This window comes from Phyllobates terribilis, unplaced genomic scaffold (assembly GCF_046119375.1).
Source record: "Phyllobates terribilis strain yellow unplaced genomic scaffold, ASM4611937v1 Scaffold_57__1_contigs__length_8443340, whole genome shotgun sequence".
Classification (NCBI taxonomy): Eukaryota; Metazoa; Chordata; class Amphibia; order Anura; family Dendrobatidae; genus Phyllobates; species Phyllobates terribilis.
In genome coordinates this window covers 5,388,851-5,402,007 of record NW_027362817.1, presented here as the reverse complement: position 1 = coordinate 5,402,007, position 13,157 = coordinate 5,388,851, and positions in this window count along the sequence as shown.

The following is a 13,157-nucleotide window of genomic DNA, read 5'->3' as shown; positions in this document are numbered from 1 at the left end:
GATGAGCGTGATAACGGAAGCTGCGCTGAACGGCGGCGCATAGGAATGGGCGGTGAAATAAGCGCACCAAAAAAACTATAAAGTTTACGTTTTTTTTCTGTAATTCATCAGATGAGCGTGATAACGGTAGGTGCGCTGAACGGCGGCGCGTAGAAACGGGCTGTGAAATAAGCGCGCCAAAAAAACTATAAAGTTTACGTTTTTTTTCCATAATTCATTAGATGGGCGTGATAACGGACGCTGCGTTGAACGGCGGCGCGTAGGAACGGGCGGTGAAATAAGCGCGCCCAAAAAAATATAAGTTTTACGGTTTTTTTTCCGTAATTCATCAGATGAGCGTGATAACGGACGCTGCGCTGAACGGCGGCGCGTAGGAACGGGCGGTGAAATAAGCGCGCCAGAAAAACTATAAAGTTTACGTTTTTTTCCGTAATTCAGAAGATGAGCGTGATAACGGAAGGTGCGCTGTACCGCGGCGCGTGGGAAAGGGCGGTGAAATAAGCGCGGCAAAAAAATTATAAAGTTTACTTTTTTTTCCATAATTCATTAGATGAGCGTGATAACGGAAGCTGCGCTGAATGGCGGTACGTAGGAACGGGCGGTGAAATAAGCGCGCCAGAAAAACTATAAAGTTTACGTTTTTTTTCCGTAATTCATCAGATGAGCGTGATAACGGACGCAGCCCTGAACGGCGGCGTCAGAGCGACTTTTTTGTTGCAGATTGAATTTTAAGTGCTTTTGGTATCATCAAACCAGTAGCCAGCCCTCACCTTCATTGAACGATTCCAAGGGTGAGGGCTGGCTACGGGTCATCCTGGAAGTACCTGTAGCCAGCTCTCATCCTCATTGAGCTATTCCAAGGGTGAGGGCTGGCTACGGGTCGTCCTGGAAGTACCTGTAGCCAGCTCTCATCCTCATTGAGCTATTCCAAGGGTGAGGGCTGGCTACGGGTCATCCTGGAAGTACCTGTAGCCAGCTCTCATCCTCATTGAACGATTCCAAGGGTGAGGGCTGGCTACGGGTCATCCTGGAAGTACCTGTAGCCAGCTCTCATCCTCATTGAACGATTCCAAGGGTGAGGGCTGGCTACGGGTCATCCTGGAAGTACCTGTAGCCAGCTCTCATCCTCATTGAGCTATTCCAAGGGTGAGGGCTGGCTACGGGTCATCCTGGAAGTACCTGTAGCCAGCTCTCATTAAGAAAAAGCTACGCCTACTAAGTTGCATTAACCAATCGGAGCAGATTCATGATTTACATTCAAATAAACCAATCACTGACAAGTGCATCATTTTAGGAAAAGGAAAAGGAGTTTTGGAGGGAAGTTTAATTTGATCCAGTGCTCAGGAGCAACAAGGGTGATTAGTGCACAAGAGAAGTTGTGACCTTAGCCAATTACAACCATGCCGCCCAAAAGAAGGTAAGTACACCTGGTGGGATAGTGAGTGGGAGGGAAATATGAATCTGCAGAGGTATGTGTTGCTTCTAGAAATACTCTTTCTGGACACCATTGCAGCATGCATTCTGGGGTACACTGAGACCATGGGAGTATTTGCAGAAGAGGTTAACATACAGCATGTATTGGGATCAGGTGCCTAACTATACTGCAGCATCATCTGAGCTTGTACTGGAATCAGGTGTATAAGTATACTTGTACTCATATAGCTTGTACTGGAATCAGGTGTATAAGTATACTTGTACTCATATAGCTTGTACTGGAATCAGGTGTATAAGTATACTTGTACTCATATAGCTTGTACTGGAATCAGGTGTATAAGTATGCTTGTACTCATATAGTTTGTACTGGAATCAGGTGACTAATCTGATGTCCTCTCTGTGACCTCTGCAAACTTTTTAGCTTGGTTGTATTACTGTGGTAGGGGGAGGGGGAAGGATTGTGGTGTGAAAGTGTATTATAACATCATGTTAAGGCTTGCAATTGTTCAGGCTCAGTCACAGAAAGGGTTTATGTTTTTGGCGCGGTCTTTCTGTATCTTTCAAAGTTTGCAGTGTGAAAAGGCTTTAAACTGTATATGTACTTGCTCGCTCACTCGTTTTTTCTCCTTTTTGACTGATAAATGAGTTCCGGTCATGTGCAAAACTGTATAAGCATTTGCATAGTCAATACCACATTATTTTTTTGCACGGTATCTTTGTCAATCTAAATAATTCTTGCAAAACCTCAGATTTGCGCAAGATCTAGGAACATGCATATGATAAAAAACCGCATGTGTTATGTGCACAATATTGCCACAATTTGTGTAGTATGCTATAAAAGTGCATTAACTTGTGCTAAACAATTGCTCCTTAAAAAATTGTGTACGTTTGTCCGTTTTTGTGACCAAAAATGAGGGCTGGCTATTGGTGGTCAAAATACACTCTAGAGCCAGCCCTCATCTTTTTAAAAAAAATCTATGGCAATGATGAGACGTGCCTTTTCTCATGAGCTGTGTATTTGTTGTAAAAAAAAAAATCAGATTTTTGAAATCCAGTTATCCTGCTGAAACATAAAAAATGCTGGTTGATATTAGTGGGTGGAAAAGCTAGATTCTCACTGATATTGTTCCTGATCTTACATTTTTCTTTTTTACAGCGGCTTCAGGATGCTGAAGACATGTCCACTATGTTACAAAACATTTACTCAACTGCCACAGCACCTTACACGACAATGCCTTAGATACTGTACAGAAGAGGAGAAGGATGCGCTAGTGAAAGAATCTAGAAACTCACTGATAGCAATTGCAACAAAAGGAACATATATCCCTTATGACAAGATTCCAGAGATCACTACAAAGGACGATCTTATCTCCTTCCTGGAGGACAGAGGGTTTATAGTACCCGAGAAACCAACTATGGCCAGGTATGCCCCACTAGCATCTTATTCTTTGAATACTGATGTTCATACTTGTGTAAGCTTTATAGATTTGCATATATGTTCTGAACTATGCCAAATAATCACATGTATTTTATATTTACAGGATTGTTGAAGATGAGGGGGCATCACCTGTGCAGGATGAGCTGACAACCAGTGAGCAAGAGCTGCCTAATGAGGAGGAAGTGATGTCTGTTGAGGAGGAAATGTCTACAGTCATCGAGGAGGAGCCGCCAGTCCCAGAGGAAGAGCCGCCCATCCCAGAGGAAGAGCCGCCCGTCCCAGAGGAAGAGCCGCCCGTCCCAGAGGAAGAGCCGCCCGTCACAGAGGAAGAGCCGCCCGTCACAGTGGAAGAGCCGCCTGTCACAGAGGATTATGATGTCTACAGGTCAGTGTAAATTTATACAAGGAATTTACTTTAATCCCTTGCTCAAACATTGCCTTGGCCTCAGCACATCCTGGCTTTTAGGCCACTTTAAAAAATTGTCAACACTGCTGGCCTACTCAAGATTGTACTTCACGTTATTACTAAGGATTTTTATAATTTACAGGACTGTTGAAGATGAGGAGCCATCTACATCAACTGGCACATCGGCACGCCGAGCCATATCAAATCCTGAATTGGTGCATCTTTCAGCTGCAGAAGACTATACATCCTCTGAAACATCCGACAGTGAAGCCAATCAACAACCAGAGACCAGAGAAAGAGAGGAAAATACCAGCCAAACAGATGAAGACAGGCCGAGGTCAGTTAGTGTGTGTAACATTCTCACTCATCATGCTTTTATATATATATATATATATATATATATATATATATATATATATATATATATATATATATATATCTATATATCTATATATATATCTATATCTATCTATATATATATATATATATATATATATATATATATATATATAGAGCAAAAAAACAATACAAATAATGTTTAACTGGGACAATTAATAGCATATCCCACAACTTTACAGCCCTTACAAAGTAATTTTTTCTCCTATTTTAGGCAATAGATTTCCCTTCCATTGCAGCCATAAAACAGGATGCCAAAAAAGTGCCCTACACACAGACAGCTCTGTGGGGCACACAGCTTTGGCGGGGCATACTAAAATGCACTGCCATTACGATTTTCATCTGTGGGCCAGTAGAGGATGATGTACTAGCTTTACCCACAGATGAACTTCAGAACACGCAGTGTTCAGCAGTGGATGCTGCGTATAAAGGGCAGGCAGCCAGCAAAGTGCTGCTGCCAGTCAGAGCACTGGGGTCCACAGAAATCGGGCCTGGGGACACAGAAATGTTTACCACCCCTGACAACGGTGAGTGGAACCCCCAGCTGTCAAGGTCCCCGACATTTCCCCAGATTCTTCCACTGGGTGAGGGCCCCATGAATGCGTCGTTACAGGGAACCCTGGACTCACAGGCCCCATAGCGGCTGCATAGTCTACTGCCATTGGCAGGACGTCACTATATATATGCTGTATATGCTTACACAGTATTTTTCTCAAAGTTGTAATTTGTTTCTACTCTGACCTGTTGTTCTTTCTTCCAAATTTGTAGGATGACAAGCCAGAAATGGACTGTTGACAAGAGGATCAAAATGAAAGATGCAGGTTATTATGATCGCCATTCTCTGTCTCATCCAATATTAAAAGGTTTTTCCTCTTATTTGCAGAACCATTGCAAGCTGGAAAGATACAAACAAATTGTTGAAAATGTGTCAAGGTTTTTATACTTTATGAACAAATGCCGTGTGAGCCTCAACTTTGCGACAAAGATTGAAAACGCCCATTTATTTTTCAAAAACCTTCAAGATCTCGGTCTGTGCAACCAAACTGTCACCAACTACATTAAGAATGTCCGGAAATTTGTACATTATCAACTATTTGCAACCAATTTACGCGATAAAAATGAAAAACTCTTCAAGGCAATGAAGTATTTCCAGTATGTGACTGCGGATATTCAGAAGAAATTTTCCAAGGGAGTTGCAAAAGAAGTTGTCAGCAAAAGGTATGTCAGCTAATTTTTATCCTTTCAGATGTATGCACAATTATTATTTTTTCTCTTTTCTCTCTCCCGCCAGGATTTTTCATACATGACTTAAAAATAGGCCTCACCTATCAGTCACATTTATTAATCTTTCTCTTAGGTACCTGGAGTTGCATAAATTGGACAAAACACCTCAGCAATGCCAGGAGATCCTGACCGTTGCAAAGCCAGCTTTCCTGCAAGCCATCGAGGATGTCCAAGGAGGATCCCGAAATGAAGTGCATCAGTTGGAGATTCTCTATTACCTTGAGGCCTTAATCATACTAAAACACTTACAAAGACCAGGAGTTGTCAGAAACATGACGGTAAGTAACAACCTACTCATTATCCTGATTTAAAGCCACATGTCTATCTAACTTTCCCATGTCTTGACTCACAGGTTTCTGAGTGGACAGAGAGGATGCGTCACATCTATCAAAATGAACAGCTAATAATTGTCGGAGTTAAATGCCATAAGACTGCTGCCCACCAAGTAGCCTGTTTTGTGCTTACTGAAGAAGAAAAGGTAAGATGTTCCTGTCACTACGACGGCTCCCACATTAGAGAGGGATCTGTTAGTTGTCATGACTTCAACCCGTAGGATTAGTGGCATTCTGTCCCTTTTAGTAGATCCTCCCTTTAACCAGATTTTACAGGACAACTTGGTGCTACATCCTCATGCAGGTGTGTTAGGAGTCTTTCCCTTATTTCCCTGCAGTATCCAGGATGCTAAACCATAGTATCGGTGTCCAGAATAGTGCATTTTCTTAACAATAATGCTTGTTGCAGCAGCATCCAGAATGCATTATCAGTAGGAACAGATATGCTCTCCCTTATCGCAGATGTTCTGCACTTTAAATGAATGGTGGGCAGTTTATAGTCTGACATATGTTTGGTGTGAGGTGACTTTTCTATATATTTATGTAGCACCCTGAGGATTCGGCTGCTACAGGGGTATTGCACCTCAACCCAGAGGTGTGATATTCCACTCCCGGGTAAGAATGGAGTGTGGAACTGAGCTCGGTAGGCTGCATGCACTACACACATCCCATTTCCGAGGAGCAGACCGACGGTACTCCCACTTAGAAATGTGCAGGTACGACCGAGTCTGTTCCTGGCTGGAGTGGGAGGGGGGTGGTACATCCCAAGTAGTGTAGGGGCAGATAGGGGGAGCAGCCTGGGTAAAGATAGGAGCTCATTGGGTGCTGGTCACCTGAGCTCACACATAGAGGGTGTATATAAGGTGGGCACCAACTAAGAACAGGGTCAGTTGCAGAGAGAAAGTCAGCGAGCTGAGGAGAAGAGAGACCCAGAGTGAGAGAGGAGAAAGAGAGACCCAGAGGGGGAAACAGAAAAGGAACTCTGAGAACCCAAAGTCCATCAGCAGGTGAAGAGTTGGCATCAGGGTACCGGAACCCAAGCTGGTGGGGGGCAAAAACACACCCCAGCCAGAGACCGGAGGCCGTGGGCAGCGTCTGCCACGGCCACCCACCACATCCACCACGAAGGCATACCACGTGGAGGGTCAGGGAACCCAAGGCCAAGGGTCTCCCAACAGAAGGCCCGAGGGAGCTGGACCTGGGTGGATCAATAGTGGGGACGGCCAGAGAAAGGACAGAAGGAGAGCTCAGGGTCACGCTCCGGACTTATTTGGGGGTTGGCTGGATCCAGGACCTGGTGGATGCAGCACGGCTCGGGAAGTCACTTGAAGCTGGAGTGACCGGAACATCAGCAGTGAGTAAATACCCTTAACTGCATAACCCGACTCTGTCTTCATTTAACACCTATGCTGCACCACCACAACCCCCATCCTCTGCACCTGACCCCCTGAGGCTATACCCCACCCGTTGGGGGTTATACTATCAAAAGCTGCACCAACACCATCAGCCTCAGCGGACCCTGCTGCAGCGGCGGCCATAGTGACCGCAATACAACGGGTGGCGTAGTCGACATTAAGAACTTAATAACATCTGTAGGACTGCCACATACAACTGAGTTTGACACCCTGGGCACGGACCGGGTCACAGCCACTCGGAAGACTACAACTCCCATCTGATCCGGCTCCGGATATTCCCCCTAAAGAATATGGCCCATGGGGCGCGTCAACTTTGGCGTAGTCGGCAGGATTACGTGCCCGCAACAACCGGGTACTGCGTGCCTGAAGAAAAGAATGAGTTTACCTCAAAAAGAAGTCTCCTGCCGGTTCCGGAGGGTCCCCGCCATCGGACCCCATCACCAGTCGATTCCAGCCGGTTGTCCGCCATTAACAGCGTTTTCCCGCCATCTGCAGAGTTTCCCGCCACTGGGAAGCGATTCCCGCCATTTCCAAAGGTTTCCCGCCTTGTCAGAGCGGACGCCATTATGGGCGTGCCAGAGGGTGGTGAGAGGCCGCCTCCCATCGTGGGCCAGGACCGAAAATGGCGCCAAAAGTGGAAACCGCCCCCACCAACAGAGACTGTGATGCTAGAGGTGTCTGTCAGCGTGAAAGAACTGCCCCTGGAGCTGACAGTCACCAAGTGGCCCCGGGACCGCCCTCGAGGTGGGAGGAGACGAAAGGAGAGAACAAAGATGGGTGCCGCCTGGAGCAGTCTGGAGCGAGCGCACCCGGAGGCAAGAAGCCTGGAGAAGAATATCGGAGGAGCTTACCCGGAGATGGCGAGAAAGCAGAGCAGCACCGGCCCGTTGGCCAGGAGCCTGCTAGAAACCGAGGAGGGAGAGCAGAGCAGCACCGGCCCGCTGGCCAGGAGCCTGCTGGAAGAAGAGCAGAGCAGCACCGACCCGTTGGTCAGGAGCCTGCTGGAAACAACGACCCCACTAGGACTAGTGGAGGTCCTAGCACAGCTCCCCCGAGACCGGGAGTGTGCACAGACCGCTCTGGAGGGCCTCGCAAGGAGGATGGCCCGGGTGCAGCGAGAGACGTTGGAGGAGTGGAGCCGTGAGATGGCCCAGCAGACCGAGACCTGTCAGCGGAGCACGCCACCCGAGATGAGGAGACAGACCGCCTCTGAGGATGGCGCGGGAGGACTGAAGGCCGGAGACGGCGCCGAGAAGGGAGCCGAACGAGTGGAGGCAGGTAAAGGGGACGTCTATACCCCAAACCGGGAAACCGCTTACCTGCCCCAGCTCCCCGTCGCAGAGCCCGAAAGTCCCCCTGCTGTGCCCGAAAACGCCATGTCACCGACGCAGACTAGGCCCCAACCGGAAGCCGCCGCCGCGACCCCTGTGACGTCACACGCCTCGACCCCGAGCGTGACCAAGCAGGAAGTACCACCAGCCTGGTCGCAAGGCCTAGTACCCCCGGGCGCCGCAATACCAACAGCGCCCCCTACCTCCGCGGAGCCTTCGGCCTGGCCGCAAGGCCAAGTAGCCCAGGGCGCCGCCGTCCTTACGGTGCCCTTCACCTTCCAGATACCCCAGGCCTGGCCGCAAGGCCCGGGCAACCCGGGCGCCACCACCACCGCGCCCATAAGACCAAGAGTGCCGCATCTGGGAGAGGACCTGTACGCCCAGCATCCATAAAGCAAGAGCAGGAGGACGCCGTCGCTAAGGACAGCGAAGCAGAAGCTGTATATAGTTGCCCGTCGGGGCACAGTAAACTGAAACTGAAACTGAAACTGTTGTTGCTAATATAGTCCCCGTTGGGACCAGCAAGTGTGAACTGTTACCCGTTTTTCCCTAAATCCCACTGACCGAGGACTGAGAGCGGTCATTCCTCCCCAATACCTGGCCGAGGACTGAGAGCGGCCACACTGTCCCTTGTAAATAGTTGCGCTTCCTAAAGCGCCCCCTACTGGTTTTACTGTAAAACCACCTTAAGGAAAAGAACTGTCGCACTTTGCCCGGTCAACAGTTGCCCAGTGACCGGAGGAGGAGCAAGAGACGACGAGAATGTTTATTATAAAAAAGTTTTATTGATGCTGCTAATTTATATGATGTTTTATATGTTTTATATGTTTATGCAAAAATTTGTATGTTTTTGGTGTTATGTCTTACAGCCCGAGGACGTGCTGTGATTTACCAGGGGGGAATGTAGCACCCTGAGGATTCGGCTGCTACAGGGGTATTGCACCTCAACCCAGAGGTGTGATATTCCACTCCCGGGTAAGAATGGAGTGTGGAACTGAGCTCGGTAGGCTGCATGCACTACACACATCCCATTTCCGAGGAGCAGACCGACGGTACTCCCACTTAGAAATGTGCAGGTACGACCGAGTCTGTTCCTGGCTGGAGTGGGAGGGGGGTGGTACATCCCAAGTAGTGTAGGGGCAGATAGGGGGAGCAGCCTGGGTAAAGATAGGAGCTCATTGGGTGCTGGTCACCTGAGCTCACACATAGAGGGTGTATATAAGGTGGGCACCAACTAAGAACAGGGTCAGTTGCAGAGAGAAAGTCAGCGAGCTGAGGAGAAGAGAGACCCAGAGTGAGAGAGGAGAAAGAGAGACCCAGAGGGGGAAACAGAAAAGGAACTCTGAGAACCCAAAGTCCATCAGCGGGTGAAGAGTTGGCATCAGGGTACCGGAACCCAAGCTGGTGGGGGGCAAAAACACACCCCAGCCAGAGACCGGAGGCCGTGGGCAGCGTCTGCCATGGCCACCCACCACATCCACCACGAAGGCATACCACGTGGAGGGTCAGGGAACCCAAGGCCAAGGGTCTCCCAACAGAAGGCCCGAGGGAGCTGGACCTGGGTGGATCAATAGTGGAGACGGCCAGAGAAAGGACAGAAGGAGAGCTCAGGGTCACGCTCCGGACTTATTTGGGGGTTGGCTGGATCCAGGACCTGGTGGATGCAGCACGGCTCGGGAGGTCACTTGAAGCTGGAGTGACCGGAACATCAGCAGTGAGTAAATACCCTTAACTGCATAACCCGACTCTGTCTTCATTTAACACCTATGCTGCACCACCACAACCCCCATCCTCTGCACCTGACCCCCTGAGGCTATACCCCACCCGTTGGGGGTTATACTATCAAAAGCTGCACCAACACCATCAGCCTCAGCGGACCCTGCTGCAGCGGCGGCCATAGTGACCGCAATACAACGGGTGGCGTAGTCGACATTAAGAACTTAATAACATCTGTAGGACTGCCACATACAACTGAGTTTGACACCCTGGGCACGGACCGGGTCACAGCCACTCGGAAGACTACAACTCCCATCTGATCCGGCTCCGGATATTCCCCCTAAAGAATATGGCCCAGGGGGCGCGTCATTTAGATTGTGTGGTTCCTATCATTACAGATGAGCGTTGTTCTACTCGAACTGTTCGCCAATCTCAAATTCGAGCTGTTTTGGGCGGTGTTCGAGCCGTTCGGCGAACACGAACAATTTGAGAAAAATTCGGCTGTTCGAGGTTATGTTCGATAACTGTTTGTGCACCAAAATCATAACTGGATTTTTTCTCAGTAATGATGAAAATTAATGTTAATACGCAGTTTGAGTGTACAGCGGGGTGGGGGGAGGGGCAGGGGATGGATCTCTGCAGGAACAATGAAGATCTCCATTTTTTTTTCTCTTTCCCGCATTTACAGTGGGGAGGTGCAATCTGTCAGCTTATCAGCAGCGCACACACGGAGCGAAGTGCTTTTTTTCACACAAGCAAGGGCATGTGTCATTGGCAGTGTATGTCACATGTCCTTGCCCTATAAGACCAAGCCATTTTCCCCGTCGCCACCATTTTCTCACTGCTGCAGCTGCGTGTTAGACGGCACCGCTGTTGCTGTGTGCGCTATACCTTGTTAATTTCAAGCCAATTTTCGCACAAATATACAGATAGCTTGGGAGTAGGGAATAGTTGTGATTGCAGTCCTTTTAAGGACTAGGTTACAGCATTTCCTATGACTTTTATCAGGCAGGTCTGTGCTCTTAAATAGATAGGTTGTGGGAGTAAAGACTAATTGTAATTGGAGTCCTTTTCAGGACTAGGTTACATTAGTTCCTATCAGTTTTTGCCAGGCAGGTCTGTGCCAGTGCTGTGCAAGTTTTTTTCACAGCATTTGGCTGAATCTAGCAAAGCTAATCCTTTTTGGCCTATTGCAGAGTGTGTTAGTCAGTGGAGTAGCCTATCTGTGTTGCAAGATATACCACCTGTGTATAGAATACCAATTTTTTTACTGCACCTAGTGAAGTAAAATCTTTTGGGCATAGCATCATTCTATTAGTCCATCTATACATCTATATATCCATCAGGTTGCAAACTGAATCTAATTTTTTTCTGCATCTAGCTCTGAAAAAATATTTGGCCTTCTAGCAGTGTGTGGGACTTTCTCTATTAGTCCATCTATACTGACCTCCATCAGGTTGCAAACTGAATCTAATTTTTTTCTGCATCTAGCTCTGAAAAAATATTTGGCCTTCTAGCAGTGTGTCGGACTTTCTCTATTAGTCCATCTATACTGACCTCCATCAGGTTGCAAATTAAAAATAATTTTTATCTGCATCTACAGTACCTCTGAAAAAATATTTGGGCTTCTAGCTGTGTGTGGGACTTGTTGTATTAGTCCATCTATACTGACCTCCATCAGGTTGCAAACTGAATATATTTTTTTCTGCATCTACCTCTGAAAAAATATTGGGCTTCTAGCTGTGTGTGGGACTTGTTGTATTAGTCCATCTATACTGACCTCCATCAGGTTGCAAACTGAATATATTTTTTTCTGCATCTACCTCTGAAAAAATATTGGGCTTCTAGCTGTGTGTGGGTCTTGTTCTATTAATCCATCTATACAGACCTCCATCAGGTTGCAAACTGAATATAATTTTTTTCTGCATCTAGCTCTGAAAAAAATATTTGGCCTTCTAGCAGTGTGTCGGACTTTCTCTATTAGTCCATCTATACTGACCTCCATCAGGTTGCAAATTAAAAATAATTTTTATCTGCATCTACAGTACCTCTGAAAAAATATTTGGGCTTCTAGCTGTGTGTGGGACTTGTTGTATTAGTCCATCTATACTGACCTCCATCAGGTTGCAAACTGAATATATTTTTTTCTGCATCTACCTCTGAAAAAATATTGGGCTTCTAGCTGTGTGTGGGACTTGTTGTATTAGTCCATCTATACTGACCTCCATCAGGTTGCAAACTGAATATATTTTTTTCTGCATCTACCTCTGAAAAAATATTGGGCTTCTAGCTGTGTGTGGGTCTTGTTCTATTAATCCATCTATACAGACCTCCATCAGGTTGCAAACTGAATCTAATTTTTTTCTGCATCTAGCTCTGAAAAAATATTTGGCCTTCTAGCAGTGTGTCGGACTTTCTCTATTAGTCCATCTATACTGACCTCCATCAGGTTGCAAATTAAAAATAATTTTTATCTGCATCTACAGTACCTCTGAAAAAATATTTGGGCTTCTAGCTGTGTGTGGGACTTGTTGTATTAGTCCATCTATACTGACCTCCATCAGGTTGCAAACTGAATATATTTTTTTCTGCATCTACCTCTGAAAAAATATTGGGCTTCTAGCTGTGTGTGGGACTTGTTGTATTAGTCCATCTATACTGACCTCCATCAGGTTGCAAACTGAATATATTTTTTTCTGCATCTACCTCTGAAAAAATATTGGGCTTCTAGCTGTGTGTGGGTCTTGTTCTATTAATCCATCTATACAGACCTCCATCAGGTTGCAAACTGAATATAATTTTTTTCTGCATCTAGCTCTGAAAAAATATTTGGCCTTCTAGCAGTGTGTGGGACTTGTTCTATTAGTCCATCTATACTGACCTCCATCAGGTTGCAAATTGAATATATTTTTTTCTGCATCTACCTCTGAAAAAATATTGGGCTTCTAGCTGTGTGTGGGACTTGTTGTATTAGTCCATCTATACTGACCTCCATCAGGTTGCAAATTGAATATAATTTTTTTCTGCATCTAACCCAGCCAATAGTTTTGGCCTAATACCACAGTTTGGCCACTCAGCTCTGCTCGGTTACCATCCATTGTTTTTTTGTGCAAACAACTCCAGAGTTGTGAATTAGTTAACCACCAAAATGAGTGGAAAAAGGCCTGCTGCTGGTGGAAAGGGGAATAGGCGTGTTGGGAAGGGGAAAAAAGGTTGTGTCCGTGGGGTAGGTGTTAAAGCAACAGTAACATCTGCAGAAGAAAGACCATCTTCCAGCCAAACTAAAATGTCTACTTCTTTTAGCGGACAATGTGATAAGATCCCTTTCTTACGGCCACGCCAATCACTACAAATTCCAGATGAGGCACAAAAACAGCAGGTGCTTCAACGGATATCAAGTGCTCC